The sequence below is a fragment of the Phyllobates terribilis genome, unplaced genomic scaffold (assembly GCF_046119375.1).
Source record: "Phyllobates terribilis strain yellow unplaced genomic scaffold, ASM4611937v1 Scaffold_34__1_contigs__length_13252353, whole genome shotgun sequence".
Lineage (NCBI taxonomy): Eukaryota > Metazoa > Chordata > Amphibia > Anura > Dendrobatidae > Phyllobates > Phyllobates terribilis.
Window position 1 is genome coordinate 2,880,236 of NW_027362794.1, and position 27,221 is coordinate 2,907,456.

The 27,221-nt window shown below is 45.3% G+C and overlaps 21 non-coding genes across 21 annotated transcripts; all 21 read left to right on the top strand.

The window, feature by feature from the left end:
- Positions 1-329: 329 nt before the first annotated feature.
- On the top strand, positions 330-520 carry LOC141182174 (U2 spliceosomal RNA). The gene has a single exon (XR_012257565.1). It is a non-coding gene; the product is annotated as a U2 spliceosomal RNA (small nuclear RNA).
- Positions 521-1,638: 1,118 nt separating this feature from the next.
- On the top strand, positions 1,639-1,829 carry LOC141181568 (U2 spliceosomal RNA). Its single transcript, XR_012257132.1, has one exon. It is a non-coding gene; the product is annotated as a U2 spliceosomal RNA (small nuclear RNA).
- A 1,119-nt stretch (positions 1,830-2,948) lies between these two features.
- On the top strand, positions 2,949-3,139 carry LOC141182175 (U2 spliceosomal RNA). The gene has a single exon (XR_012257566.1). It is a non-coding gene; the product is annotated as a U2 spliceosomal RNA (small nuclear RNA).
- A 1,112-nt stretch (positions 3,140-4,251) lies between these two features.
- LOC141181503 (U2 spliceosomal RNA) lies at positions 4,252-4,442 on the top strand. The gene has a single exon (XR_012257073.1). It is a non-coding gene; the product is annotated as a U2 spliceosomal RNA (small nuclear RNA).
- A 1,118-nt stretch (positions 4,443-5,560) lies between these two features.
- On the top strand, positions 5,561-5,751 carry LOC141182176 (U2 spliceosomal RNA). The gene has a single exon (XR_012257567.1). It is a non-coding gene; the product is annotated as a U2 spliceosomal RNA (small nuclear RNA).
- Positions 5,752-6,874: 1,123 nt separating this feature from the next.
- LOC141181807 (U2 spliceosomal RNA) lies at positions 6,875-7,065 on the top strand. Its single transcript, XR_012257349.1, has one exon. It is a non-coding gene; the product is annotated as a U2 spliceosomal RNA (small nuclear RNA).
- Positions 7,066-8,188: 1,123 nt separating this feature from the next.
- Positions 8,189-8,379, top strand: LOC141182177 (U2 spliceosomal RNA). The gene has a single exon (XR_012257568.1). It is a non-coding gene; the product is annotated as a U2 spliceosomal RNA (small nuclear RNA).
- A 1,122-nt stretch (positions 8,380-9,501) lies between these two features.
- LOC141181808 (U2 spliceosomal RNA) lies at positions 9,502-9,692 on the top strand. The gene has a single exon (XR_012257350.1). It is a non-coding gene; the product is annotated as a U2 spliceosomal RNA (small nuclear RNA).
- A 1,115-nt stretch (positions 9,693-10,807) lies between these two features.
- LOC141181426 (U2 spliceosomal RNA) lies at positions 10,808-10,998 on the top strand. The gene has a single exon (XR_012257004.1). It is a non-coding gene; the product is annotated as a U2 spliceosomal RNA (small nuclear RNA).
- A 1,115-nt stretch (positions 10,999-12,113) lies between these two features.
- On the top strand, positions 12,114-12,304 carry LOC141182178 (U2 spliceosomal RNA). Its single transcript, XR_012257569.1, has one exon. It is a non-coding gene; the product is annotated as a U2 spliceosomal RNA (small nuclear RNA).
- Positions 12,305-13,422: 1,118 nt separating this feature from the next.
- LOC141182179 (U2 spliceosomal RNA) lies at positions 13,423-13,613 on the top strand. The gene has a single exon (XR_012257570.1). It is a non-coding gene; the product is annotated as a U2 spliceosomal RNA (small nuclear RNA).
- Positions 13,614-14,733: 1,120 nt separating this feature from the next.
- LOC141182180 (U2 spliceosomal RNA) lies at positions 14,734-14,924 on the top strand. Its single transcript, XR_012257571.1, has one exon. It is a non-coding gene; the product is annotated as a U2 spliceosomal RNA (small nuclear RNA).
- A 1,117-nt stretch (positions 14,925-16,041) lies between these two features.
- Positions 16,042-16,232, top strand: LOC141181748 (U2 spliceosomal RNA). Its single transcript, XR_012257296.1, has one exon. It is a non-coding gene; the product is annotated as a U2 spliceosomal RNA (small nuclear RNA).
- A 1,116-nt stretch (positions 16,233-17,348) lies between these two features.
- Positions 17,349-17,539, top strand: LOC141182181 (U2 spliceosomal RNA). Its single transcript, XR_012257572.1, has one exon. It is a non-coding gene; the product is annotated as a U2 spliceosomal RNA (small nuclear RNA).
- Positions 17,540-18,658: 1,119 nt separating this feature from the next.
- LOC141181710 (U2 spliceosomal RNA) lies at positions 18,659-18,849 on the top strand. Its single transcript, XR_012257261.1, has one exon. It is a non-coding gene; the product is annotated as a U2 spliceosomal RNA (small nuclear RNA).
- Positions 18,850-19,969: 1,120 nt separating this feature from the next.
- On the top strand, positions 19,970-20,160 carry LOC141182182 (U2 spliceosomal RNA). The gene has a single exon (XR_012257573.1). It is a non-coding gene; the product is annotated as a U2 spliceosomal RNA (small nuclear RNA).
- A 1,121-nt stretch (positions 20,161-21,281) lies between these two features.
- LOC141182184 (U2 spliceosomal RNA) lies at positions 21,282-21,472 on the top strand. Its single transcript, XR_012257574.1, has one exon. It is a non-coding gene; the product is annotated as a U2 spliceosomal RNA (small nuclear RNA).
- Positions 21,473-22,593: 1,121 nt separating this feature from the next.
- On the top strand, positions 22,594-22,784 carry LOC141182186 (U2 spliceosomal RNA). Its single transcript, XR_012257576.1, has one exon. It is a non-coding gene; the product is annotated as a U2 spliceosomal RNA (small nuclear RNA).
- Positions 22,785-23,901: 1,117 nt separating this feature from the next.
- LOC141181810 (U2 spliceosomal RNA) lies at positions 23,902-24,092 on the top strand. Its single transcript, XR_012257352.1, has one exon. It is a non-coding gene; the product is annotated as a U2 spliceosomal RNA (small nuclear RNA).
- Positions 24,093-25,210: 1,118 nt separating this feature from the next.
- Positions 25,211-25,401, top strand: LOC141182187 (U2 spliceosomal RNA). Its single transcript, XR_012257577.1, has one exon. It is a non-coding gene; the product is annotated as a U2 spliceosomal RNA (small nuclear RNA).
- A 1,121-nt stretch (positions 25,402-26,522) lies between these two features.
- On the top strand, positions 26,523-26,713 carry LOC141182188 (U2 spliceosomal RNA). The gene has a single exon (XR_012257578.1). It is a non-coding gene; the product is annotated as a U2 spliceosomal RNA (small nuclear RNA).
- The last annotated feature ends 508 nt before the right edge of the window (positions 26,714-27,221 follow it).

A 27,221-nucleotide genomic window follows, 5' to 3' on the forward strand; every position in this document is an offset into this window, starting at 1 on the left:
AGGAGAGGTAATTAATCAGCAACCCTACTGCTAAGGGTAGACAGCTGCTCGTTCCACCCCCCCCCCCCCGCCTTAATTGGTTCTCCTCCCTTCCAACGGTGTTGAGGCGGGTGGGAACAGCCGGGGGTTGAGGGTACTGTGCTAAAAGAGGTGGAGTTATGCAGATCTAAAACGCGTGGATTGCAGCAGCAGCAAGCCGAAAAGTGCAGGCATGTGAGGGATCTAGAGGTTGACAGCATGTCTTCTTAACGGGAGTCCAGGTGGCCATCTCCACAAATGGACTTTTCAGAATCCTTGGGTGGCACCGTAGTCGGAAACCAATTCTGGTTATCGCTTCTCGGCCTTTTGGCTAAGATCAAGTGTAGTATCTGTTCTTATCAGTTTAATATCTGATACGTCCCCTATCTGGGGACCATATATTAAATGGATTTTTAGAACAGGGAGATGGAAAAAGAGCTTGCTCTGTCCACTCCACGCATTGACCTGGTATTGCAGTATCTCCAGGACCGGTGCACCCCTTCTTTAATGCAGTTTCTAAAATCAGAAAGAATTGAATTCAATGCTTTTTGTTCATTTGGCTTGTTTGTCGGATTTTGGGATGGACTCTTTGGCTTTGCTTTTCTTCTCCTCATTGGATTTTTCATGTTAAAAGTTGCAGAAGCCAGATGACAAGCTCATTTTGGTTCAACTTCAGCAACTGTGCATTGCATTGCCATGTAATGTAATGCAATGCTATCTATCTAGCTCTCCCTCTATACTTCCTTTTGGATAAACAGACATATTAGACAAGCATTTTGGAGCTTTCACCTAAATAACTACAGGTGGTGAGATAAGCTGCACAATATAATTGACCTTTCAGTATATTGTTGCACACACACCATCTATTTAGCAAATGCCCTTGTTATCAACAGCAGCCTTTTAAACTCACCTGAGCTAACAGGTATGTGAGCTGGTTACTCTGCTGCGCTTAAAATTTCTTTTTTGGTTTGCTACAATGCCTTTTCTGAAACGTTGTCTCCCTCTGCTGGAACACTGACTTCTTTCATTTAATGCCTGCAGACTATAAAAGAGAAACCAACCCAAAAAGTTTGGTTGATTAGTCTGTGGCATTCTTTTAAACTGTTGCTTATGGCGGTCTCTGTGAGCTTCTCAGTGACATTCAGCCATCCAGGTATCCCGCCTGCAGTAGACGGAATGTGGCAATGGAACGCTGGCTGCGCGTGTCATAATAGGCTCTGAGCCTTTATATACCTGCGCACAGCAGCAGCCACCTTCAGTCTGCTGCTGGACAGCCAGCAGCAGCAGCAGCAGCAGGAGAGGTAATTAATCAGCAACCCTCCTGCTAAGGGTAGACAGCTGCTCGTTCCACCCCCCCCCCGCCTTAATTGGTTCTCCTCCCTTCCAACGGTGTTGAGGCGGGTGGGAACAGCCGGGGGTTGAGGGTACTGTGCTAAAAGAGGTGGAGTTATGCAGATCTAAAACGCGTGGATTGCAGCAGCAGCAAGCCGAAAAGTGCAGGCATGTGAGGGATCTAGAGGTTGACAGCATGTCTTCTTAACGGGAGTCCAGGTGGCCATCTCCACAAATGGACTTTTCAGAATCCTTGGGTGGCACCGTAGTCGGAAACCAATTCTGGTTATCGCTTCTCGGCCTTTTGGCTAAGATCAAGTGTAGTATCTGTTCTTATCAGTTTAATATCTGATACGTTCCCTATCTGGGGACCATATATTAAATGGATTTTTAGAACAGGGAGATGGAAAAAGAGCTTGCTCTGTCCACTCCACGCATTGACCTGGTATTGCAGTATCTCCAGGACCGGTGCACCCCTTCTTTAATGCAGTTTCTAAAATCAGAAAGAATTGAATTCAATGCTTTTTGTTCATTTGGCTTGTTTGTCGGATTTTGGGATGGACTCTTTGGCTTTGCTTTTCTTCTCCTCATTGGATTTTTCATGTTAAAAGTTGCAGAAGCCAGATGACAAGCTCATTTTGGTTCAACTTCAGCAACTGTGCATTGCATTGCCATGTAATGTAATGCAATGCTATCTATCTAGCTCTCCCTCTATACTTCCTTTTGGATAAACAGACATATTAGGCAAGCATTTTGGAGCTTTCACCTAAATAACTACAGGTGGTGAGATAAGCTGCACAATATAATTGACCTTTCAGTATATTGTTGCACACACACCATCTATTTAGCAAATGCCCTTGTTATCAACAGCAGCCTTTTAAACTCACCTGAGCTAACAGGTAAGTGAGCTGGTTACTCTGCTGCGCTTAAAATTTCTTTTTTGGTTTGCTACAATGCCTTTTCTGAAACGTTGTCTCCCTCTGCTGGAACACTGACTTCTTTCATTTAATGCCTGCAGACTATAAAAGAGAAACCAACCCAAAAAGTTTGGTTGATTAGTCTGTGGCATTCTTTTAAACTGTTGCTTATGGCGGTCTCTGTGAGCTTCTCAGTGACATTCAGCCATCCAGGTATCCCGCCTGCAGTAGACGGAATGTGGCAATGGAACGCTGGCTGCGCGTGTCATAATAGGCTCTGAGCCTTTATATACCTGCGCACAGCAGCAGCCACCTTCAGTCTGCTGCTGGACAGCCAGCAGCAGCAGCAGCAGCAGGAGAGGTAATTAATCAGCAACCCTCCTGCTAAGGGTAGACAGCTGCTCGTTCCACCCCCCACCCCGCCTTAATTGGTTCTCCTCCCTTCCAACGGTGTTGAGGCGGGTGGGAACAGCCGGGGGTTGAGGGTAGTGTGCTAAAAGAGGTGGAGATATGCAGATCTAAAACGCATGGATTGCAGCAGCAGCAAGCCGAAAAGTGCAGGCATGTGAGGGATCTAGAGGTTGACAGCATGTCTTCTTAACGGGAGTCCAGGTGGCCATCTCCACAAATGGACTTTTCAGAATCCTTGGGTGGCACCGTAGTCGGAAACCAATTCTGGTTATCGCTTCTCGGCCTTTTGGCTAAGATCAAGTGTAGTATCTGTTCTTATCAGTTTAATATCTGATACGTCCCCTATCTGGGGACCATATATTAAATGGATTTTTAGAACAGGGAGATGGAAAAAGAGCTTGCTCTGTCCACTCCACGCATTGACCTGGTATTGCAGTATCTCCAGGACCGGTGCACCCCTTCTTTAATGCAGTTTCTAAAATCAGAAAGAATTGAATTCAATGCTTTTTGTTCATTTGGCTTGTTTGTCGGATTTTGGGATGGACTCTTTGGCTTTGCTTTTCTTCTCCTCATTGGATTTTTCATGTTAAAAGTTGCAGAAGCCAGATGACAAGCTCATTTTGGTTCAACTTCAGCAACTGTGCATTGCATTGCCATGTAATGTAATGCAATGCTATCTATCTAGCTCTCCCTCTATACTTCCTTTTGGATAAACAGACATATTAGGCAAGCATTTTGGAGCTTTCACCTAAATAACTACAGGTGGTGAGATAAGCTGCACAATATCATTGACCTTTCAGTATATTGTTGCACACACACCATCTATTTAGCAAATGCCCTTGTTATCAACAGCAGCCTTTTAAACTCACCTGAGCTAACAGGTATGTGAGCTGGTTACTCTGCTGCGCTTAAAATTTCTTTTTTGGTTTGCTACAATGCCTTTTCTGAAACGTTGTCTCCCTCTGCTGGAACACTGACTTCTTTCATTTAATGCCTGCAGACTAGAAAAGAGAAACCAACCCAAAAAGTTTGGTTGATTAGTCTGTGGCATTCTTTTAAACTGTTGCTTATGGCGGTCTCTGTGAGCTTCTCAGTGACATTCAGCCATCCAGGTATCCCGCCTGCAGTAGACGGAATGTGGCAATGGAACGCTGGCTGCGCGTGTCATAATAGGCTCTGAGCCTTTATATACCTGCGCACAGCAGCAGCCACCTTCAGTCTGCTGCTGGACAGCCAGCAGCAGCAGCAGGAGAGGTAATTAATCAGCAACCCTCCTGCTAAGGGTAGACAGCTGCTCGTTCCACCCCCCCCCCGCCTTAATTGGTTCTCCTCCCTTCCAACGGTGTTGAGGCGGGTGGGAACAGCCGGGGGTTGAGGGTACTGTGCTAAAAGAGGTGGAGTTATGCAGATCTAAAACGCGTGGATTGCAGCAGCAGCAAGCCGAAAAGTGCAGGCATGTGAGGGATCTAGAGGTTGACAGCATGTCTTCTTAACGGGAGTCCAGGTGGCCATCTCCACAAATGGACTTTTCAGAATCCTTGGGTGGCACCGTAGTCGGAAACCAATTCTGGTTATCGCTTCTCAGCCTTTTGGCTAAGATCAAGTGTAGTATCTGTTCTTATCAGTTTAATATCTGATACGTCCCCTATCTGGGGACCATATATTAAATGGATTTTTAGAACAGGGAGATGGAAAAAGAGCTTGCTCTGTCCACTCCACGCATTGACCTGGTATTGCAGTATCTCCAGGACCGGTGCACCCCTTCTTTAATGCAGTTTCTAAAATCAGAAAGAATTGAATTCAATGCTTTTTGTTCATTTGGCTTGTTTGTCGGATTTTGGGATGGACTCTTTGGCTTTGCTTTTCTTCTCCTCATTGGATTTTTCATGTTAAAAGTTGCAGAAGCCAGATGACAAGCTCATTTTGGTTCAACTTCAGCAACTGTGCATTGCATTGCCATGTAATGTAATGCAATGCTATCTATCTAGCTCTCCCTCTATACTTCCTTTTGGATAAACAGACATATTAGGCAAGCATTTTGGAGCTTTCACCTAAATAACTACAGGTGGTGAGATAAGCTGCACAATATAATTGACCTTTCAGTATATTGTTGCACACACACCATCTATTTAGCAAATGCCTTTGTTATCAACAGCAGCCTTTTAAACTCACCTGAGCTAACAGGTATGTGAGCTGGTTACTCTGCTGCGCTTAAAATTTCTTTTTTGGTTTGCTACAATGCCTTTTCTGAAACGTTGTCTCCCTCTGCTGGAACACTGACTTCTTTCATTTAATGCCTGCAGACTATAAAAGAGAAACCAACCCAAAAAGTTTGGTTGATTAGTCTGTGGCATTCTTTTAAACTGTTGCTTATGGCGGTCTCTGTGAGCTTCTCAGTGACATTCAGCCATCCAGGTATCCCGCCTGCAGTAGACGGAATGTGGCAATGGAACGCTGGCTGCGCGTGTCATAATAGGCTCTGAGCCTTTATATACCTGCGCACAGCAGCAGCCACCTTCAGTCTGCTGCTGGACAGCCAGCAGCAGCAGCAGCAGCAGGAGAGGTAATTAATCAGCAACCCTCCTGCTAAGGATAGACAGCTGCTCGTTCCACCCCCCCCCCGCCTTAATTGGTTCTCCTCCCTTCCAACGGTGTTGAGGCGGGTGGGAACAGCCGGGGGTTGAGGGTACTGTGCTAAAAGAGGTGGAGTTATGCAGATCTAAAACGCGTGGATTGCAGCAGCAGCAAGCCGAAAAGTGCAGGCATGTGAGGGATCTAGAGGTTGACAGCATGTCTTCTTAACGGGAGTCCAGGTGGCCATCTCCACAAATGGACTTTTCAGAATCCTTGGGTGGCACCGTAGTCGGAAACCAATTCTGGTTATCGCTTCTCGGCCTTTTGGCTAAGATCAAGTGTAGTATCTGTTCTTATCAGTTTAATATCTGATACGTCCCCTATCTGGGGACCATATATTAAATGGATTTTTAGAACAGGGAGATGGAAAAAGAGCTTGCTCTGTCCACTCCACGCATTGACCTGGTATTGCAGTATCTCCAGGACCGGTGCACCCCTTCTTTAATGCAGTTTCTAAAATCAGAAAGAATTGAATTCAATGCTTTTTGTTCATTTGGCTTGTTTGTCGGATTTTGGGATGGACTCTTTGGCTTTGCTTTTCCTCTCCTCATTGGATTTTTCATGTTAAAAGTTGCAGAAGCCAGATGACAAGCTCATTTTGGTTGAACTTCAGCAACTGTGCATTGCATTGCCATGTAATGTAATGCAATGCTATCTATCTAGCTCTCCCTCTATACTTCCTTTTGGATAAACAGACATATTAGGCAAGCATTTTGGAGCTTTCACCTAAATAACTACAGGTGGTGAGATAAGCTGCACAATATAATTGACCTTTCAGTATATTGTTGCACACACACCATCTATTTAGCAAATGCCCTTGTTATCAACAGCAGCCTTTTAAACTCACCTGAGCTAACAGGTATGTGAGCTGGTTACTCTGCTGCGCTTAAAATTTCTTTTTTGGTTTGCTACAATGCCTTTTCTGAAACGTTGTCTCCCTCTGCTGGAACACTGACTTCTTTCATTTAATGCCTGCAGACTATAAAAGAGAAACCAACCCAAAAAGTTTGGTTGATTAGTCTGTGGCATTCTTTTAAACTGTTGCTTATGGCGGTCTCTGTGAGCTTCTCAGTGACATTCAGTCATCCAGGTATCCCGCCTGCAGTAGACGGAATGTGGCAATGGAACGCTGGCTGCGCGTGTCATAATAGGCTCTGAGCCTTTATATACCTGCGCACAGCAGCAGCCACCTTCAGTCTGCTGCTGGACAGCCAGCAGCAGCAGCAGCAGCAGGAGAGGTAATTAATCAGCAACCCTCCTGCTAAGGGTAGACAGCTGCTCGTTCCACTTCCCCCCCCCCCCGCCTTAATTGGTTCTCCTCCCTTCCAACGGTGTTGAGGCGGGTGGGAACAGCCGGGGGTTGAGGGTACTGTGCTAAAAGAGGTGGAGTTATGCAGATCTAAAACGCGTGGATTGCAGCAGCAGCAAGCCGAAAAGTGCAGGCATGTGAGGGATCTAGAGGTTGACAGCATGTCTTCTTAACGGGAGTCCAGGTGGCCATCTCCACAAATGGACTTTTCAGAATCCTTGGGTGGCACCGTAGTCGGAAACCAATTCTGGTTATCGCTCCTCGGCCTTTTGGCTAAGATCAAGTGTAGTATCTGTTCTTATCAGTTTAATATCTGATACGTCCCCTATCTGGGGACCATATATTAAATGGATTTTTAGAACAGGGAGATGGAAAAAGAGCTTGCTCTGTCCACTCCACGCATTGACCTGGTATTGCAGTATCTCCAGGACCGGTGCACCCCTTCTTTAATGCAGTTTCGAAAATCAGAAAGAATTGAATTCAATGCTTTTTGTTCATTTGGCTTGTTTGTCGGATTTTGGGATGGACTCTTTGGCTTTGCTTTTCTTCTCCTCATTGGATTTTTCATGTTAAAAGTTGCAGAAGCCAGATGACAAGCTCATTTTGGTTCAACTTCAGCAACTGTGCATTGCATTGCCATGTAATGTAATGCAATGCTATCTATCTAGCTCTCCCTCTATACTTCCTTTTGGATAAACAGACATATTAGGCAAGCATTTTGGAGCTTTCACCTAAATAACTACAGGTGGTGAGATAAGCTGCACAATATAATTGACCTTTCAGTATATTGTTGCACACACACCATCTATTTAGCAAATGCCCTTGTTATCAACAGCAGCCTTTTAAACTCACCTGAGCTAACAGGTATGTGAGCTGGTTACTCTGCTGCGCTTAAAATTTCTTTTTTGGTTTGCTACAATGCCTTTTCTGAAACGTTGTCTCCCTCTGCTGGAACACTGACTTCTTTCATTTAATGCCTGCAGACTATAAAAGAGAAACCAACCCAAAAAGTTTGGTTGATTAGTCTGTGGCATTCTTTTAAACTGTTGCTTATGGCGGTCTCTGTGAGCTTCTCAGTGACATTCAGCCATCCAGGTATCCCGCCTGCAGTAGACGGAATGTGGCAATGGAACGCTGGCTGCGCGTGTCATAATAGGCTCTGAGCCTTTATATACCTGCGCACAGCAGCAGCCACCTTCAGTCTGCTGCTGGACAGCCAGCAGCAGCAGCAGCAGCAGGAGAGGTAATTAATCAGCAACCCTCCTGCTAAGGGTAGACAGCTGCTCGTTCCACTTCCCCCCCCCCCCGCCTTAATTGGTTCTCCTCCCTTCCAACGGTGTTGAGGCGGGTGGGAACAGCCGGGGGTTGAGGGTACTGTGCTAAAAGAGGTGGAGTTATGCAGATCTAAAACGCGTGGATTGCAGCAGCAGCAAGCCGAAAAGTGCAGGCATGTGAGGGATCTAGAGGTTGACAGCATGTCTTCTTAACGGGAGTCCAGGTGGCCATCTCCACAAATGGACTTTTCAGAATCCTTGGGTGGCACCGTAGTCGGAAACCAATTCTGGTTATCGCTTCTCGGCCTTTTGGCTAAGATCAAGTGTAGTATCTGTTCTTATCAGTTTAATATCTGATACGTCCCCTATCTGGGGACCATATATTAAATGGATTTTTAGAACAGGGAGATGGAAAAAGAGCTTGCTCTGTCCACTCCACGCATTGACCTGGTATTGCAGTATCTCCAGGACCGGTGCACCCCTTCTTTAATGCAGTTTCTAAAATCAGAAAGAATTGAATTCAATGCTTTTTGTTCATTTGGCTTGTTTGTCGGATTTTGGGATGGACTCTTTGGCTTTGCTTTTCTTCTCCTCATTGGATTTTTCATGTTAAAAGTTGCAGAAGCCAGATGACAAGCTCATTTTGGTTCAACTTCAGCAACTGTGCATTGCATTGCCATGTAATGTAATGCAATGCTATCTATCTAGCTCTCCCTCTATACTTCCTTTTGGATAAACAGACATATTAGGCAAGCATTTTGGAGCTTTCACCTAAATAACTACAGGTGGTGAGATAAGCTGCACAATATAATTGACCTTTCAGTATATTGTTGCACACACACCATCTATTTAGCAAATGCCCTTGTTATCAACAGCAGCCTTTTAAACTCACCTGAGCTAACAGGTATGTGAGCTGGTTACTCTGCTGCGCTTAAAATTTCTTTTTTGGTTTGCTACAATGCCTTTTCTGAAACGTTGTCTCCCTCTGCTGGAACACTGACTTCTTTCATTTAATGCCTGCAGACTATAAAAGAGAAACCAACCCAAAAAGTTTGGTTGATTAGTCTGTGGCATTCTTTTAAACTGTTGCTTATGGCGGTCTCTGTGAGCTTCTCAGTGACATTCAGCCATCCAGGTATCCCGCCTGCAGTAGACGGAATGTGGCAATGGAACGCTGGCTGCGCGTGTCATAATAGGCTCTGAGCCTTTATATACCTGCGCACAGCAGCAGCCACCTTCAGTCTGCTGCTGGACAGCCAGCAGCAGCAGCAGCAGCAGGAGATGTAATTAATCAGCAACCCTCCTGCTAAGGGTAGACAGCTGCTCGTTCCACCCCCCCCCCCCCGGCCTTAATTGGTTCTCCTCCCTTCCAACGGTGTTGAGGCGGGTGGGAACAGCCGGGGGTTGAGGGTGCTGTGCTAAAAGAGGTGGAGTTATGCAGATCTAAAACGCGTGGATTGCAGCAGCAGCAAGCCGAAAAGTGCAGGCATGTGAGGGATCTAGAGGTTGACAGCATGTCTTCTTAACGGGAGTCCAGGTGGCCATCTCCACAAATGGACTTTTCAGAATCCTTGGGTGGCACCGTAGTCGGAAACCAATTCTGGTTATCGCTCCTCGGCCTTTTGGCTAAGATCAAGTGTAGTATCTGTTCTTATCAGTTTAATATCTGATACGTCCCCTATCTGGGGACCATATATTAAATGGATTTTTAGAACAGGGAGATGGAAAAAGAGCTTGCTCTGTCCACTCCACGCATTGACCTGGTATTGCAGTATCTCCAGGACCGGTGCACCCCTTCTTTAATGCAGTTTCTAAAATCAGAAAGAATTGAATTCAATGCTTTTTGTTCATTTGGCTTGTTTGTCGGATTTTGGGATGGACTCTTTGGCTTTGCTTTTCTTCTCCTCATTGGATTTTTCATGTTAAAAGTTGCAGAAGCCAGATGACAAGCTCATTTTGGTTCAACTTCAGCAACTGTGCATTGCATTGCCATGTAATGTAATGCAATGCTATCTATCTAGCTCTCCCTCTATACTTCCTTTTGGATAAACAGACATATTAGGCAAGCATTTTGGAGCTTTCACCTAAATAACTACAGGTGGTGAGATAAGCTGCACAATATAATTGACCTTTCAGTATATTGTTGCACACACACCATCTATTTAGCAAATGCCCTTGTTATCAACAGCAGCCTTTTAAACTCACCTGAGCTAACAGGTATGTGAGCTGGTTACTCTGCTGCGCTTAAAATTTCTTTTTTGGTTTGCTACAATGCCTTTTCTGAAACGTTGTCTCCCTCTGCTGGAACACTGACTTCTTTCATTTAATGCCTGCAGACTATAAAAGAGAAACCAACCCAAAAAGTTTGGTTGATTAGTCTGTGGCATTCTTTTAAACTGTTGCTTATGGCGGTCTCTGTGAGCTTCTCAGTGACATTCAGCCATCCAGGTATCCCGCCTGCAGTAGACGGAATGTGGCAATGGAACGCTGGCTGCGCGTGTCATAATAGGCTCTGAGCCTTTATATACCTGCGCACAGCAGCAGCCACCTTCAGTCTGCTGCTGGACAGCCAGCAGCAGCAGCAGCAGGAGAGGTAATTAATCAGCAACCCTCCTGCTAAGGGTAGACAGCTGCTCGTTCCACCCCCCCCCCGCCTTAATTGGTTCTCCTCCCTTCCAACGGTGTTGAGGCGGGTGGGAACAGCCGGGGGTTGAGGGTACTGTGCTAAAAGAGGTGGAGTTATGCAGATCTAAAACGCGTGGATTGCAGCAGCAGCAAGCCGAAAAGTGCAGGCATGTGAGGGATCTAGAGGTTGACAGCATGTCTTCTTAACGGGAGTCCAGGTGGCCATCTCCACAAATGGACTTTTCAGAATCCTTGGGTGGCACCATAGTCGGAAACCAATTCTGGTTATCGCTTCTCGGCCTTTTGGCTAAGATCAAGTGTAGTATCTGTTCTTATCAGTTTAATATCTGATACGTCCCCTATCTGGGGACCATATATTAAATGGATTTTTAGAACAGGGAGATGGAAAAAGAGCTTGCTCTGTCCACTCCACGCATTGTCCTGGTATTGCAGTATCTCCAGGACCGGTGCACCCCTTCTTTAATGCAGTTTCTAAAATCAGAAAGAATTGAATTCAATGCTTTTTGTTCATTTGGCTTGTTTGTCGGATTTTGGGATGGACTCTTTGGCTTTGCTTTTCTTCTCCTCATTGGATTTTTCATGTTAAAAGTTGCAGAAGCCAGATGACAAGCTCATTTTGGTTCAACTTCAGCAACTGTGCATTGCATTGCCATGTAATGTAATGCAATGCTATCTATCTAGCTCTCCCTCTATACTTCCTTTTGGATAAACAGACATATTAGGCAAGCATTTTGGAGCTTTCACCTAAATAACTACAGGTGGTGAGATAAGCTGCACAATATAATTGACCTTTCAGTATATTGTTGCACACACACCATCTATTTAGCAAATGCCCTTGTTATCAACAGCAGCCTTTTAAACTCACCTGAGCTAACAGGTATGTGAGCTGGTTACTCTGCTGTGCTTAAAATTTCTTTTTTGGTTTGCTACAATGCCTTTTCTGAAACGTTGTCTCCCTCTGCTGGAACACTGACTTCTTTCATTTAATGCCTGCAGACTATAAAAGAGAAACCAACCCAAAAAGTTTGGTTGATTAGTCTGTGGCATTCTTTTAAACTGTTGCTTATGGCGGTCTCTGTGAGCTTCTCAGTGACATTCAGCCATCCAGGTATCCCGCCTGCAGTAGACGGAATGTGGCAATGGAACGCTGGCTGCGCATGTCATAATAGGCTCTGAGCCTTTATATACCTGCGCACAGCAGCAGCCACCTTCAGTCTGCTGCTGGACAGCCAGCAGCAGCAGCAGCAGGAGAGGTAATTAATCAGCAACCCTCCTGCTAAGGGTAGACAGCTGCTCGTTCCACCCCCCCCCCGCCTTAATTGGTTCTCCTCCCTTCCAACGGTGTTGAGGCGGGTGGGAACAGCCGGGGGTTGAGGGTACTGTGCTAAAAGAGGTGGAGTTATGCAGATCTAAAACGCGTGGATTGCAGCAGCAGCAAGCCGAAAAGTGCAGGCATGTAAGGGATCTAGAGGTTGACAGCATGTCTTCTTAACGGGAGTCCAGGTGGCCATCTCCACAAATGGACTTTTCAGAATCCTTGGGTGGCACCGTAGTCGGAAACCAATTCTGGTTATCGCTTCTCGGCCTTTTGGCTAAGATCAAGTGTAGTATCTGTTCTTATCAGTTTAATATCTGATACGTCCCCTATCTGGGGACCATATATTAAATGGATTTTTAGAACAGGGAGATGGAAAAAGAGCTTGCTCTGTCCACTCCACGCATTGACCTGGTATTGCAGTATCTCCAGGACCGGTGCACCCCTTCTTTAATGCAGTTTCTAAAATCAGAAAGAATTGAATTCAATGCTTTTTGTTCATTTGGCTTGTTTGTCGGATTTTGGGATGGACTCTTTGGCTTTGCTTTTCTTCTCCTCATTGAATTTTTCATGTTAAAAGTTGCAGAAGCCAGATGACAAGCTCATTTTGGTTCAACTTCAGCAACTGTGCATTGCATTGCCATGTAATGTAATGCAATGCTATCTATCTAGCTCTCCCTCTATACTTCCTTTTGGATAAACAGACATATTAGGCAAGCATTTTGGAGCTTTCACCTAAATAACTACAGGTGGTGAGATAAGCTGCACAATATAATTGACCTTTCAGTATATTGTTGCACACACACCATCTATTTAGCAAATGCCCTTGTTATCAACAGCAGCCTTTTAAACTCACCTGAGCTAACAGGTATGTGAGCTGGTTACTCTGCTGCGCTTAAAATTTCTTTTTTGGTTTGCTACAATGCCTTTTCTGAAACGTTGTCTCCCTCTGCTGGAACACTGACTTCTTTCATTTAATGCCTGCAGACTATAAAAGAGAAACCAACCCAAAAAGTTTGGTTGATTAGTCTGTGGCATTCTTTTAAACTGTTGCTTATGGCGGTCTCTGTGAGCTTCTCAGTGACATTCAGCCATCCAGGTATCCCGCCTGCAGTAGACGGAATGTGGCAATGGAACGCTGGCTGCGCGTGTCATAATAGGCTCTGAGCCTTTATATACCTGCGCACAGCAGCAGCCACCTTCAGTCTGCTGCTGGACAGCCAGCAGCAGCAGCAGCAGGAGAGGTAATTAATCAGCAACCCTCCTGCTAAGGGTAGACAGCTGCTCGTTCCACCCCCCCCCCCCCGCCTTAATTGGTTCTCCTCCCTTCCAACGGTGTTGAGGCGGGTGGGAACAGCCGGGGGTTGAGGGTACTGTGCTAAAAGAGGTGGAATTATGCAGATCTAAAACGCGTGGATTGCAGCAGCAGCAAGCCGAAAAGTGCAGGCATGTGAGGGATCTAGAGGTTGACAGCATGTCTTCTTAACGAGAGTCCAGGTGGCCATCTCCACAAATGGACTTTTCAGAATCCTTGGGTGGCACCGTAGTCGGAAACCAATTCTGGTTATCGCTTCTCGGCCTTTTGGCTAAGATCAAGTGTAGTATCTGTTCTTATCAGTTTAATATCTGATACGTCCCCTATCTGGGGACCATATATTAAATGGATTTTTAGAACAGGGAGATGGAAAAAGAGCTTGCTCTGTCCACTCCACGCATTGACCTGGTATTGCAGTATCTCCAGGACCGGTGCACCCCTTCTTTAATGCAGTTTCTAAAATCAGAAAGAATTGAATTCAATGCTTTTTGTTCATTTGGCTTGTTTGTCGGATTTTGGGATGGACTCTTTGGCTTTGCTTTTCTTCTCCTCATTGGATTTTTCATGTTAAAAGTTGCAGAAGCCAGATGACAAGCTCATTTTGGTTCAACTTCAGCAACTGTGCATTGCATTGCCATGTAATGTAATGCAATGCTATCTATCTAGCTCTCCCTCTATACTTCCTTTTGGATAAACAGACATATTAGGCAAGCATTTTGGAGCTTTCACCTAAATAACTACAGGTGGTGAGATAAGCTGCACAATATAATTGACCTTTCAGTATATTGTTGCACACACACCATCTATTTAGCAAATGCCCTTGTTATCAACAGCAGCCTTTTAAACTCACCTGAGCTAACAGGTATGTGAGCTGGTTACTCTGCTGCGCTTAAAATTTCTTTTTTGGTTTGCTACAATGCCTTTTCTGAAACGTTGTCTCCCTCTGCTGGAACACTGACTTCTTTCATTTAATGCCTGCAGACTATAAAAGAGAAACCAACCCAAAAAGTTTGGTTGATTAGTCTGTGGCATTCTTTTAAACTGTTGCTTATGGCGGTCTCTGTGAGCTTATCAGTGACATTCAGCCATCCAGGTATCCCGCCTGCAGTAGACGGAATGTGGCAATGGAACGCTGGCTGCGCGTGTCATAATAGGCTCTGAGCCTTTATATACCTGCGCACAGCAGCAGCCACCTTCAGTCTGCTGCTGGACAGCCAGCAGCAGCAGCAGCAGCAGGAGAGGTAATTAATCAGCAACCCTCCTGCTAAGGGTAGACAGCTGCTCGTTCCACCCCCCCCCCCCGCCTTAATTGGTTCTCCTCCCTTCCAACGGTGTTGAGGCGGGTGGGAACAGCCGGGGGTTGAGGGTACTGTGCTAAAAGAGGTGGAGTTATGCAGATCTAAAATGCGTGGATTGCAGCAGCAGCAAGCCGAAAAGTGCAGGCATGTGAGGGATCTAGAGGTTGACAGCATGTCTTCTTAACGGGAGTCCAGGTGGCCATCTCCACAAATGGACTTTTCAGAATCCTTGGGTGGCACCGTAGTCGGAAACCAATTCTGGTTATCGCTTCTCGGCCTTTTGGCTAAGATCAAGTGTAGTATCTGTTCTTATCAGTTTAATATCTGATACGTCCCCTATCTGGGGACCATATATTAAATGGATTTTTAGAACAGGGAGATGGAAAAAGAGCTTGCTCTGTCCACTCCACGCATTGACCTGGTATTGCAGTATCTCCAGGACCGGTGCACCCCTTCTTTAATGCAGTTTCTAAAATCAGAAAGAATTGAATTCAATGCTTTTTGTTCATTTGGCTTGTTTGTCGGATTTTGGGATGGACTCTTTGGCTTTGCTTTTCTTCTCCTCATTGAATTTTTCATGTTAAAAGTTGCAGAAGCCAGATGACAAGCTCATTTTGGTTCAACTTCAGCAACTGTGCATTGCATTGCCATGTAATGTAATGCAATGCTATCTATCTAGCTCTCCCTCTATACTTCCTTTTGGATAAACAGACATATTAGGCAAGCATTTTGGAGCTTTCACCTAAATAACTACAGGTGGTGAGATAAGCTGCACAATATAATTGACCTTTCAGTATATTGTTGCACACACACCATCTATTTAGCAAATGCCCTTGTTATCAACAGCAGCCTTTTAAACTCACCTGAGCTAACAGGTATGTGAGCTGGTTACTCTGCTGCGCTTAAAATTTCTTTTTTGGTTTGCTACAATGCCTTTTCTGAAACGTTGTCTCCCTCTGCTGGAACACTGACTTCTTTCATTTAATGCCTGCAGACTATAAAAGAGAAACCAACCCAAAAAGTTTGGTTGATTAGTCTGTGGCATTCTTTTAAACTGTTGCTTATGGCGGTCTCTGTGAGCTTCTCAGTGACATTCAGCCATCCAGGTATCCCGCCTGCAGTAGACGGAATGTGGCAATGGAACGCTGGCTGCGCGTGTCATAATAGGCTCTGAGCCTTTATATACCTGCGCACAGCAGCAGCCACCTTCAGTCTGCTGCTGGACAGCCAGCAGCAGCAGCAGCAGCAGGAGAGGTAATTAATCAGCAACCCTCCTGCTAAGGGTAGACAGCTGCTCGTTCCACCCCCCCCCGCCTTAATTGGTTCTCCTCCCTTCCAACGGTGTTGAGGCGGGTGGGAACAGCCGGGGGTTGAGGGTACTGTGCTAAAAGAGGTGGAGTTATGCAGATCTAAAACGCGTGGATTGCAGCAGCAGCAAGCCGAAAAGTGCAGGCATGTGAGGGATCTAGAGGTTGACAGCATGTCTTCTTAACGGGAGTCCAGGTGGCCATCTCCACAAATGGACTTTTCAGAATCCTTGGGTGGCACCGTAGTCGGAAACCAATTCTGGTTATCGCTTCTCGGCCTTTTGGCTAAGATCAAGTGTAGTATCTGTTCTTATCAGTTTAATATCTGATACGTCCCCTATCTGGGGACCATATATTAAATGGATTTTTAGAACAGGGAGATGGAAAAAGAGCTTGCTCTGTCCACTCCACGCATTGACCTGGTATTGCAGTATCTACAGGACCGGTGCACCCCTTCTTTAATGCAGTTTCTAAAATCAGAAAGAATTGAATTCAATGCTTTTTGTTCATTTGGCTTGTTTGTCGGATTTTGGGATGGACTCTTTGGCTTTGCTTTTCTTCTCCTCATTGGATTTTTCATGTTAAAAGTTGCAGAAGCCAGATGACAAGCTCATTTTGGTTCAACTTCAGCAACTGTGCATTGCATTGCCATGTAATGTAATGCAATGCTATCTATCTAGCTCTCCCTCTATACTTCCTTTTGGATAAACAGACATATTAGGCAAGCATTTTGGAGCTTTCACCTAAATAACTACAGGTGGTGAGATAAGCTGCACAATATAATTGACCTTTCAGTATATTGTTGCACACACACCATCTATTTAGCAAATGCCCTTGTTATCAACAGCAGCCTTTTAAACTCACCTGAGCTAACAGGTATGTGAGCTGGTTACTCTGCTGCGCTTAAAATTTCTTTTTTGGTTTGCTACAATGCCTTTTCTGAAACGTTGTCTCCCTCTGCTGGAACACTGACTTCTTTCATTTAATGCCTGCAGACTATAAAAGAGAAACCAACCCAAAAAGTTTGGTTGATTAGTCTGTGGCATTCTTTTAAACTGTTGCTTATGGCGGTCTCTGTGAGCTTCTCAGTGACATTCAGCCATCCAGGTATCCCGCCTGCAGTAGACGGAATGTGGCAATGGAATGCTGGCTGCGCGTGTCATAATAGGCTCTGAGCCTTTATATACCTGCGCACAGCAGCAGCCACCTTCAGTCTGCTGCTGGACAGCCAGCAGCAGCAGCAGCAGGAGAGGTAATTAATCAGCAACCCTCCTGCTAAGGGTAGACAGCTGCTCGTTCCACCCCCCCCCCCGCCTTAATTGGTTCTCCTCCCTTCCAACGGTGTTGAGGCGGGTGGGAACAGCCGGGGGTTGAGGGTACTGTGCTAAAAGAGGTGGAGTTATGCAGATCTAAAACGCGTGGATTGCAGCAGCAGCAAGCCGAAAAGTGCAGGCATGTGAGGGATCTAGAGGTTGACAGCATGTCTTCTTAACGGGAGTCCAGGTGGCCATCTCCACAAATGGACTTTTCAGAATCCTTGGGTGGCACCGTAGTCGGAAACCAATTCTGGTTATCGCTTCTCGGCCTTTTGGCTAAGATCAAGTGTAGTATCTGTTCTTATCAGTTTAATATCTGATACGTCCCCTATCTGGGGACCATATATTAAATGGATTTTTAGAACAGGGAGATGGAAAAAGAGCTTGCTCTGTCCACTCCACGCATTGACCTGGTATTGCAGTATCTCCAGGACCGGTGCACCCCTTCTTTAATGCAGTTTCTAAAATCAGAAAGAATTGAATTCAATGCTTTTTGTTCATTTGGCTTGTTTGTCGGATTTTGGGATGGACTCTTTGGCTTTGCTTTTCTTCTCCTCATTGGATTTTTCATGTTAAAAGTTGCAGAAGCCAGATGACAAGCTCATTTTGGTTCAACTTCAGCAACTGTGCATTGCATTGCCATGTAATGTAATGCAATGCTATCTATCTAGCTCTCCCTCTATACTTCCTTTTGGATAAACAGACATATTAGGCAAGCATTTTGGAGCTTTCACCTAAATAACTACAGGTGGTGAGATAAGCTGCACAATATTATTGACCTTTCAGTATATTGTTGCACACACACCATCTATTTAGCAAATGCCCTTGTTATCAACAGCAGCCTTTTAAACTCACCTGAGCTAACAGGTATGTGAGCTGGTTACTCTGCTGCGCTTAAAATTTCTTTTTTGGTTTGCTACAATGCCTTTTCTGAAACGTTGTCTCCCTCTGCTGGAACACTGACTTCTTTCATTTAATGCCTGCAGACTATAAAAGAGAAACCAACCCAAAAAGTTTGGTTGATTAGTCTGTGGCATTCTTTTAAACTGTTGCTTATGGCGGTCTCTGTGAGCTTCTCAGTGACATTCAGCCATCCAGGTATCCCGCCTGCAGTAGACGGAATGTGGCAATGGAACGCTGGCTGCGCGTGTCATAATAGGCTCTGAGCCTTTATATACCTGCGCACAGCAGCAGCCACCTTCAGTCTGCTGCTGGACAGCCAGCAGCAGCAGCAGCAGCAGGAGAGGTAATTAATCAGCAACCCTCCTGCTAAGGGTAGACAGCTGCTCGTTCCACCCCCCCCCCCGCCTTAATTGGTTCTCCTCCCTTCCAACGGTGTTGAGGCGGGTGGGAACAGCCGGGGGTTGAGGGTACTGTGCTAAAAGAGGTGGAGTTATGCAGATCTAAAACGCGTGGATTGCAGCAGCAGCAAGCCGAAAAGTGCAGGCATGTGAGGGATCTAGAGGTTGACAGCATGTCTTCTTAACGGGAGTCCAGGTGGCCATCTCCACAAATGGACTTTTCAGAATCCTTGGGTGGCACCGTAGTCGGAAACCAATTCTGGTTATCGCTTCTCGGCCTTTTGGCTAAGATCAAGTGTAGTATCTGTTTTTATCAGTTTAATATCTGATACGTCCCCTATCTGGGGACCATATATTAAATGGATTTTTAGAACAGGGAGATGGAAAAAGAGCTTGCTCTGTCCACTCCACGCATTGTCCTGGTATTGCAGTATCTCCAGGACCGGTGCACCCCTTCTTTAATGCAGTTTCTAAAATCAGAAAGAATTGAGTTCAATGCTTTTTGTTCATTTGGCTTGTTTGTCGGATTTTGGGATGGACTCTTTGGCTTTGCTTTTCTTCTCCTCATTGGATTTTTCATGTTAAAAGTTGCAGAAGCCAGATGACAAGCTCATTTTGGTTCAACTTCAGCAACTGTGCATTGCATTGCCATGTAATGTAATGCAATGCTATCTATCTAGCTCTCCCTCTATACTTCCTTTTGGATAAACAGACATATTAGGCAAGCATTTTGGAGCTTTCACCTAAATAACTACAGGTGGTGAGATAAGCTGCACAATATAATTGACCTTTCAGTATATTGTTGCACACACACCATCTATTTAGCAAATGCCCTTGTTATCAACAGCAGCCTTTTAAACTCACCTGAGCTAACAGGTATGTGAGCTGGTTACTCTGCTGCGCTTAAAATTTCTTTTTTGGTTTGCTACAATGCCTTTTCTGAAACGTTGTCTCCCTCTGCTGGAACACTGACTTCTTTCATTTAATGCCTGCAGACTATAAAAGAGAAACCAACCCAAAAAGTTTGGTTGATTAGTCTATGGCATTCTTTTAAACTGTTGCTTATGGCGGTCTCTGTGAGCTTCTCAGTGACATTCAGCCATCCAGGTATCCCGCCTGCAGTAGACGGAATGTGGCAATGGAACGCTGGCTGCGCGTGTCATAATAGGCTCTGAGCCTTTATATACCTGCGCACAGCAGCAGCCACCTTCAGTCTGCTGCTGGACAGCCAGCAGCAGCAGCAGCAGGAGAGGTAATTAATCAGCAACCCTCCTGCTAAGGGTAGACAGCTGCTCGTTCCACCCCCCCCCCCCCCCGCCTTAATTGGTTCTCCTCCCTTCCAACGGTGTTGAGGCGGGTGGGAACAGCCGGGGATTGAGGGTACTGTGCTAAAAGAGGTGGAGTTATGCAGATCTAAAACGCGTGGATTGCAGCAGCAGCAAGCCGAAAAGTGCAGGCATGTGAGGGATCTAGAGGTTGACAGCATGTCTTCTTAACGGGAGTCCAGGTGGCCATCTCCACAAATGGACTTTTCAGAATCCTTGGGTGGCACCGTAGTCGGAAACCAATTCTGGTTATCGCTTCTCGGCCTTTTGGCTAAGATCAAGTGTAGTATCTGTTCTTATCAGTTTAATATCTGATACGTCCCCTATCTGGGGACCATATATTAAATGGATTTTTAGAACAGGGAGATGGAAAAAGAGCTTGCTCTGTCCACTCCACGCATTGACCTGGTATTGCAGTATCTCCAGGACCGGTGCACCCCTTCTTTAATGCAGTTTCTAAAATCAGAAAGAATTGAATTCAATGCTTTTTGTTCATTTGGCTTGTTTGTCGGATTTTGGGATGGACTCTTTGGCTTTGCTTTTCTTCTCCTCATTGGATTTTTCATGTTAAAAGTTGCAGAAGCCAGATGACAAGCTCATTTTGGTTCAACTTCAGCAACTGTGCATTGCATTGCCATGTAATGTAATGCAATGCTATCTATCTAGCTCTCCCTCTATACTTCCTTTTGGATAAACAGACATATTAGGCAAGCATTTTGGAGCTTTCACCTAAATAACTACAGGTGGTGAGATAAGCTGCACAATATAATTGACCTTTCAGTATATTGTTGCACACACACCATCTATTTAGCAAATGCCCTTGTTATCAACAGCAGCCTTTTAAACTCACCTGAGCTAACAGGTATGTGAGCTGGTTACTCTGCTGCGCTTAAAATTTCTTTTTTGGTTTGCTACAATGCCTTTTCTGAAACGTTGTCTCCCTCTGCTGGAACACTGACTTCTTTCATTTAATGCCTGCAGACTATAAAAGAGAAACCAACCCAAAAAGTTTGGTTGATTAGTCTGTGGCATTCTTTTAAACTGTTGCTTATGGCGGTCTGTGTGAGCTTCTCAGTGACATTCAGCCATCCAGGTATCCCGCCTGCAGTAGACGGAATGTGGCAATGGAACGCTGGCTGCGCGTGTCATAATAGGCTCTGAGCCTTTATATACCTGCGCACAGCAGCAGCCACCTTCAGTCTGCTGCTGGACAGCCAGCAGCAGCAGCAGCAGCAGGAGAGGTAATTAATCAGCAACCCTCCTGCTAAGGGTAGACAGCTGCTCGTTCCACACCCCCCCCCCCGCCTTAATTGGTTCTCCTCCCTTCCAACGGTGTTGAGGCGGGTGGGAACAGCCGGGGGTTGAGGGTACTGTGCTAAAAGAGGTGGAGTTATGCAGATCTAAAACGCGTGGATTGCAGCAGCAGCAAGCCGAAAAGTGCAGGCATGTGAGGGATCTAGAGGTTGACAGCATGTCTTCTTAACGGGAGTCCAGGTGGCCATCTCCACAAATGGACTTTTCAGAATCCTTGGGTGGCACCGTAGTCGGAAACCAATTCTGGTTATCGCTTCTCGGCCTTTTGGCTAAGATCAAGTGTAGTATCTGTTCTTATCAGTTTAATATCTGATACGTCCCCTATCTGGGGACCATATATTAAATGGATTTTTAGAACAGGGAGATGGAAAAAGAGCTTGCTCTGTCCACTCCACGCATTGACCTGGTATTGCAGTATCTCCAGGACCGGTGCACCCCTTCTTTAATGCAGTTTCTAAAATCAGAAAGAATTGAATTCAATGCTTTTTGTTCATTTGGCTTGTTTGTCGGATTTTGGGATGGACTCTTTGGCTTTGCTTTTCTTCTCCTCATTGGATTTTTCATGTTAAAAGTTGCAGAAGCCAGATGACAAGCTCATTTTGGTTCAACTTCAGCAACTGTGCATTGCATTGCCATGTAATGTAATGCAATGCTATCTATCTAGCTCTCCCTCTATACTTCCTTTTGGATAAACAGACATATTAGGCAAGCATTTTGGAGCTTTCACCTAAATAACTACAGGTGGTGAGATAAGCTGCACAATATAATTGACCTTTCAGTATATTGTTGCACACACACCATCTATTTAGCAAATGCCCTTGTTATCAACAGCAGCCTTTTAAACTCACCTGAGCTAACAGGTATGTGAGCTGGTTACTCTGCTGCGCTTAAAATTTCTTTTTTGGTTTGCTACAATGCCTTTTCTGAAACGTTGTCTCCCTCTGCTGGAACACTGACTTCTTTCATTTAATGCCTGCAGACTATAAAAGAGAAACCAACCCAAAAAGTTTGGTTGATTAGTCTGTGGCATTCTTTTAAACTGTTGCTTATGGCGGTCTGTGTGAGCTTCTCAGTGACATTCAGCCATCCAGGTATCCCGCCTGCAGTAGACGGAATGTGGCAATGGAACGCTGGCTGCGCGTGTCATAATAGGCTCTGAGCCTTTATATACCTGCGCACAGCAGCAGCCACCTTCAGTCTGCTGCTGGACAGCCAGCAGCAGCAGCAGCAGCAGGAGAGGTAATTAATCAGCAACCCTCCTGCTAAGGGTAGACAGCTGCTCGTTCCACACCCCCCCCCCCGCCTTAATTGGTTCTCCTCCCTTCCAACGGTGTTGAGGCGGGTGGGAACAGCCGGGGGTTGAGGGTACTGTGCTAAAAGAGGTGGAGTTATGCAGATCTAAAACGCGTGGATTGCAGCAGCAGCAAGCCGAAAAGTGCAGGCATGTGAGGGATCTAGAGGTTGACAGCATGTCTTCTTAACGGGAGTCCAGGTGGCCATCTCCACAAATGGACTTTTCAGAATCCTTGGGTGGCACCGTAGTCGGAAACCAATTCTGGTTATCGCTTCTCGGCCTTTTGGCTAAGATCAAGTGTAGTATCTGTTCTTATCAGTTTAATATCTGATACGTCCCCTATCTGGGGACCATATATTAAATGGATTTTTAGAACAGGGAGATGGAAAAAGAGCTTGCTCTGTCCACTCCACGCATTGACCTGGTATTGCAGTATCTCCAGGACCGGTGCACCCCTTCTTTAATGCAGTTTCTAAAATCAGAAAGAATTGAATTCAATGCTTTTTGTTCATTTGGCTTGTTTGTCGGATTTTGGGATGGACTCTTTGGCTTTGCTTTTCTTCTCCTCATTGGATTTTTCATGTTAAAAGTTGCAGAAGCCAGATGACAAGCTCATTTTGGTTCAACTTCAGCAACTGTGCATTGCATTGCCATGTAATGTAATGCAATGCTATCTATCTAGCTCTCCCTCTATACTTCCTTTTGGATAAACAGACATATTAGGCAAGCATTTTGGAGCTTTCACCTAAATAACTACAGGTGGTGAGATAAGCTGCACAATATAATTGACCTTTCAGTATATTGTTGCACACACACCGTCTATTTAGCAAATGCCCTTGTTATCAACAGCAGCCTTTTAAACTCACCTGAGCTAACAGGTATGTGAGCTGGTTACTCTGCTGCGCTTAAAATTTCTTTTTTGGTTTGCTACAATGCCTTTTCTGAAACGTTGTCTCCCTCTGCTGGAACACTGACTTCTTTCATTTAATGCCTGCAGACTATAAAAGAGAAACCAACCCAAAAAGTTTGGTTGATTAGTCTGTGGCATTCTTTTAAACTGTTGCTTATGGCGGTCTCTGTGAGCTTCTCAGTGACATTCAGCCATCCAGGTATCCCGCCTGCAGTAGACGGAATGTGGCAATGGAACGCTGGCTGCGCGTGTCATAATAGGCTCTGAGCCTTTATATACCTGCGCACAGCAGCAGCCACCTTCAGTCTGCTGCTGGACAGCCAGCAGCAGCAGCAGCAGCAGGAGAGGTAATTAATCAGCAACCCTCCTGCTAAGGGTAGACAGCTGCTCGTTCCACCCCCCCCCGCCTTAATTGGTTCTCCTCCCTTCCAACGGTGTTGAGGCGGGTGGGAACAGCTGGGGGTTGAGGGTACTGTGCTAAAAGAGGTGGAGTTATGCAGATCTAAAACGCGTGGATTGCAGCAGCAGCAAGCCGAAAAGTGCAGGCATGTGAGGGATCTAGAGGTTGACAGCATGTCTTCTTAACGGGAGTCCAGGTGGCCATCTCCACAAATGGACTTTTCAGAATCCTTGGGTGGCACCGTAGTCGGAAACCAATTCTGGTTATCGCTCCTCGGCCTTTTGGCTAAGATCAAGTGTAGTATCTGTTCTTATCAGTTTAATATCTGATACGTCCCCTATCTGGGGACCATATATTAAATGGATTTTTAGAACAGGGAGATGGAAAAAGAGCTTGCTCTGTCCACTCCACGCATTGACCTGGTATTGCAGTATCTCCAGGACCGGTGCACCCCTTCTTTAATGCAGTTTCTAAAATCAGAAAGAATTGAATTCAATGCTTTTTGTTCATTTGGCTTGTTTGTCGGATTTTGGGATGGACTCTTTGGCTTTGCTTTTCTTCTCCTCATTGGATTTTTCATGTTAAAAGTTGCAGAAGCCAGATGACAAGCTCATTTTGGTTCAACTTCAGCAACTGTGCATTGCATTGCCATGTAATGTAATGCAATGCTATCTATCTAGCTCTCCCTCTATACTTCCTTTTGGATAAACAGACATATTAGGCAAGCATTTTGGAGCTTTCACCTAAATAACTACAGGTGGTGAGATAAGCTGCACAATATAATTGACCTTTCAGTATATTGTTGCACACACACCATCTATTTAGCAAATGCCCTTGTTATCAACAGCAGCCTTTTAAACTCACCTGAGCTAACAGGTATGTGAGCTGGTTACTCTGCTGCGCTTAAAATTTCTTTTTTGGTTTGCTACAATGCCTTTTCTGAAACGTTGTCTCCCTCTGCTGGAACACTGACTTCTTTCATTTAATGCCTGCAGACTATAAAAGAGAAACCAACCCAAAAAGTTTGGTTGATTAGTCTGTGGCATTCTTTTAAACTGTTGCTTATGGCGGTCTCTGTGAGCTTCTCAGTGACATTCAGCCATCCAGGTATCCCGCCTGCAGTAGACGGAATGTGGCAATGGAACGCTGGCTGCGCGTGTCATAATAGGCTCTGAGCCTTTATATACCTGCGCACAGCAGCAGCCACCTTCAGTCTGCTGCTGGACAGCCAGCAGCAGCAGCAGCAGCAGGAGAGGTAATTAATCAGCAACCCTCCTGCTAAGGGTAGACAGCTGCTCGTTTCACCCCCCCCCCGCCTTAATTGGTTCTCCTCCCTTCCAACGGTGTTGAGGCGGGTGGGAACAGCCGGGGGTTGAGGGTACTGTGCTAAAAGAGGTGGAGTTATGCAGATCTAAAACGCGTGGATTGCAGCAGCAGCAAGCCGAAAAGTGCAGGCATGTGAGGGATCTAGAGGTTGACAGCATGTCTTCTTAACGGGAGTCCAGGTGGCCATCTCCACAAATGGACTTTTCAGAATCCTTGGGTGGCACCGTAGTCGGAAACCAATTCTGGTTATCGCTTCTCGGCCTTTTGGCTAAGATCAAGTGTAGTATCTGTTCTTATCAGTTTAATATCTGATACGTCCCCTATCTGGGGACCATATATTAAATGGATTTTTAGAACAGGGAGATGGAAAAAGAGCTTGCTCTGTCCACTCCACGCATTGACCTGGTATTGCAGTATCTCCAGGACCGGTGCACCCCTTCTTTAATGCAGTTTCTAAAATCAGAAAGAATTGAATTCAATGCTTTTTGTTCATTTGGCTTGTTTGTCGGATTTTGGGATGGACTCTTTGGCTTTGCTTTTCTTCTCCTCATTGGATTTTTCATGTTAAAAGTTGCAGAAGCCAGATGACAAGCTCATTTTGGTTCAACTTCAGCAACTGTGCATTGCATTGCCATGTAATGTAATGCAATGCTATCTATCTAGCTCTCCCTCTATACTTCCTTTTGGATAAACAGACATATTAGGCAAGCATTTTGGAGCTTTCACCTAAATAACTACAGGTGGTGAGATAAGCTGCACAATATAATTGACCTTTCAGTATATTGTTGCACACACACCATCTATTTAGCAAATGCCCTTGTTATCAACAGCAGCCTTTTAAACTCACCTGAGCTAACAGGTATGTGAGCTGGTTACTCTGCTGCGCTTAAAATTTCTTTTTTGGTTTGCTACAATGCCTTTTCTGAAACGTTGTCTCCCTCTGCTGGAACACTGACTTCTTTCATTTAATGCCTGCAGACTATAAAAGAGAAACCAACCCAAAAAGTTTGGTTGATTAGTCTGTGGCATTCTTTTAAACTGTTGCTTATGGCGGTCTCTGTGAGCTTCTCAGTGACATTCAGCCATCCAGGTATCCCGCCTGCAGTAGACGGAATGTGGCAATGGAACGCTGGCTGCGCGTGTCATAATAGGCTCTGAGCCTTTATATACCTGCGCACAGCAGCAGCCACCTTCAGTCTGCTGCTGGACAGCCAGCAGCAGCAGCAGCAGCAGGAGAGGTAATTAATCAGCAACCCTCCTGCTAAGGGTAGACAGCTGCTCGTTCCACACCCCCCCCCCCGCCTTAATTGGTTCTCCTCCCTTCCAACGGTGTTGAGGCGGGTGGGAACAGCCGGGGGTTGAGGGTACTGTGCTAAAAGAGGTGGAGTTATGCAGATCTAAAACGCGTGGATTGCAGCAGCAGCAAGCCGAAAAGTGCAGGCATGTGAGGGATCTAGAGGTTGACAGCATGTCTTCTTAACGGGAGTCCAGGTGGCCATCTCCACAAATGGACTTTTCAGAATCCTTGGGTGGCACCGTAGTCGGAAACCAATTTTGGTTATCGCTTCTCGGCCTTTTGGCTAAGATCAAGTGTAGTATCTGTTCTTATCAGTTTAATATCTGATACGTCCCCTATCTGGGGACCATATATTAAATGGATTTTTAGAACAGGGAGATGGAAAAAGAGCTTGCTCTGTCCACTCCACGCATTGACCTGGTATTGCAGTATCTCCAGGACCGGTGCACCCCTTCTTTAATGCAGTTTCTAAAATCAGAAAGAATTGAATTCAATGCTTTTTGTTCATTTGGCTTGTTTGTCGGATTTTGGGATGGACTCTTTGGCTTTGCTTTTCTTCTCCTCATTGGATTTTTCATGTTAAAAGTTGCAGAAGCCAGATGACAAGCTCATTTTGGTTCAACTTCAGCAACTGTGCATTGCATTGCCATGTAATGTAATGCAATGCTATCTATCTAGCTCTCCCTCTATACTTCCTTTTGGATAAACAGACATATTAGGCAAGCATTTTGGAGCTTTCACCTAAATAACTACAGGTGGTGAGATAAGCTGCACAATATAATTGACCTTTCAGTATATTGTTGCACACACACCATCTATTTAGCAAATGCCCTTGTTATCAACAGCAGCCTTTTAAACTCACCTGAGCTAACAGGTATGTGAGCTGGTTACTCTGCTGCGCTTAAAATTTCTTTTTTGGTTTGCTACAATGCCTTTTCTGAAACGTTGTCTCCCTCTGCTGG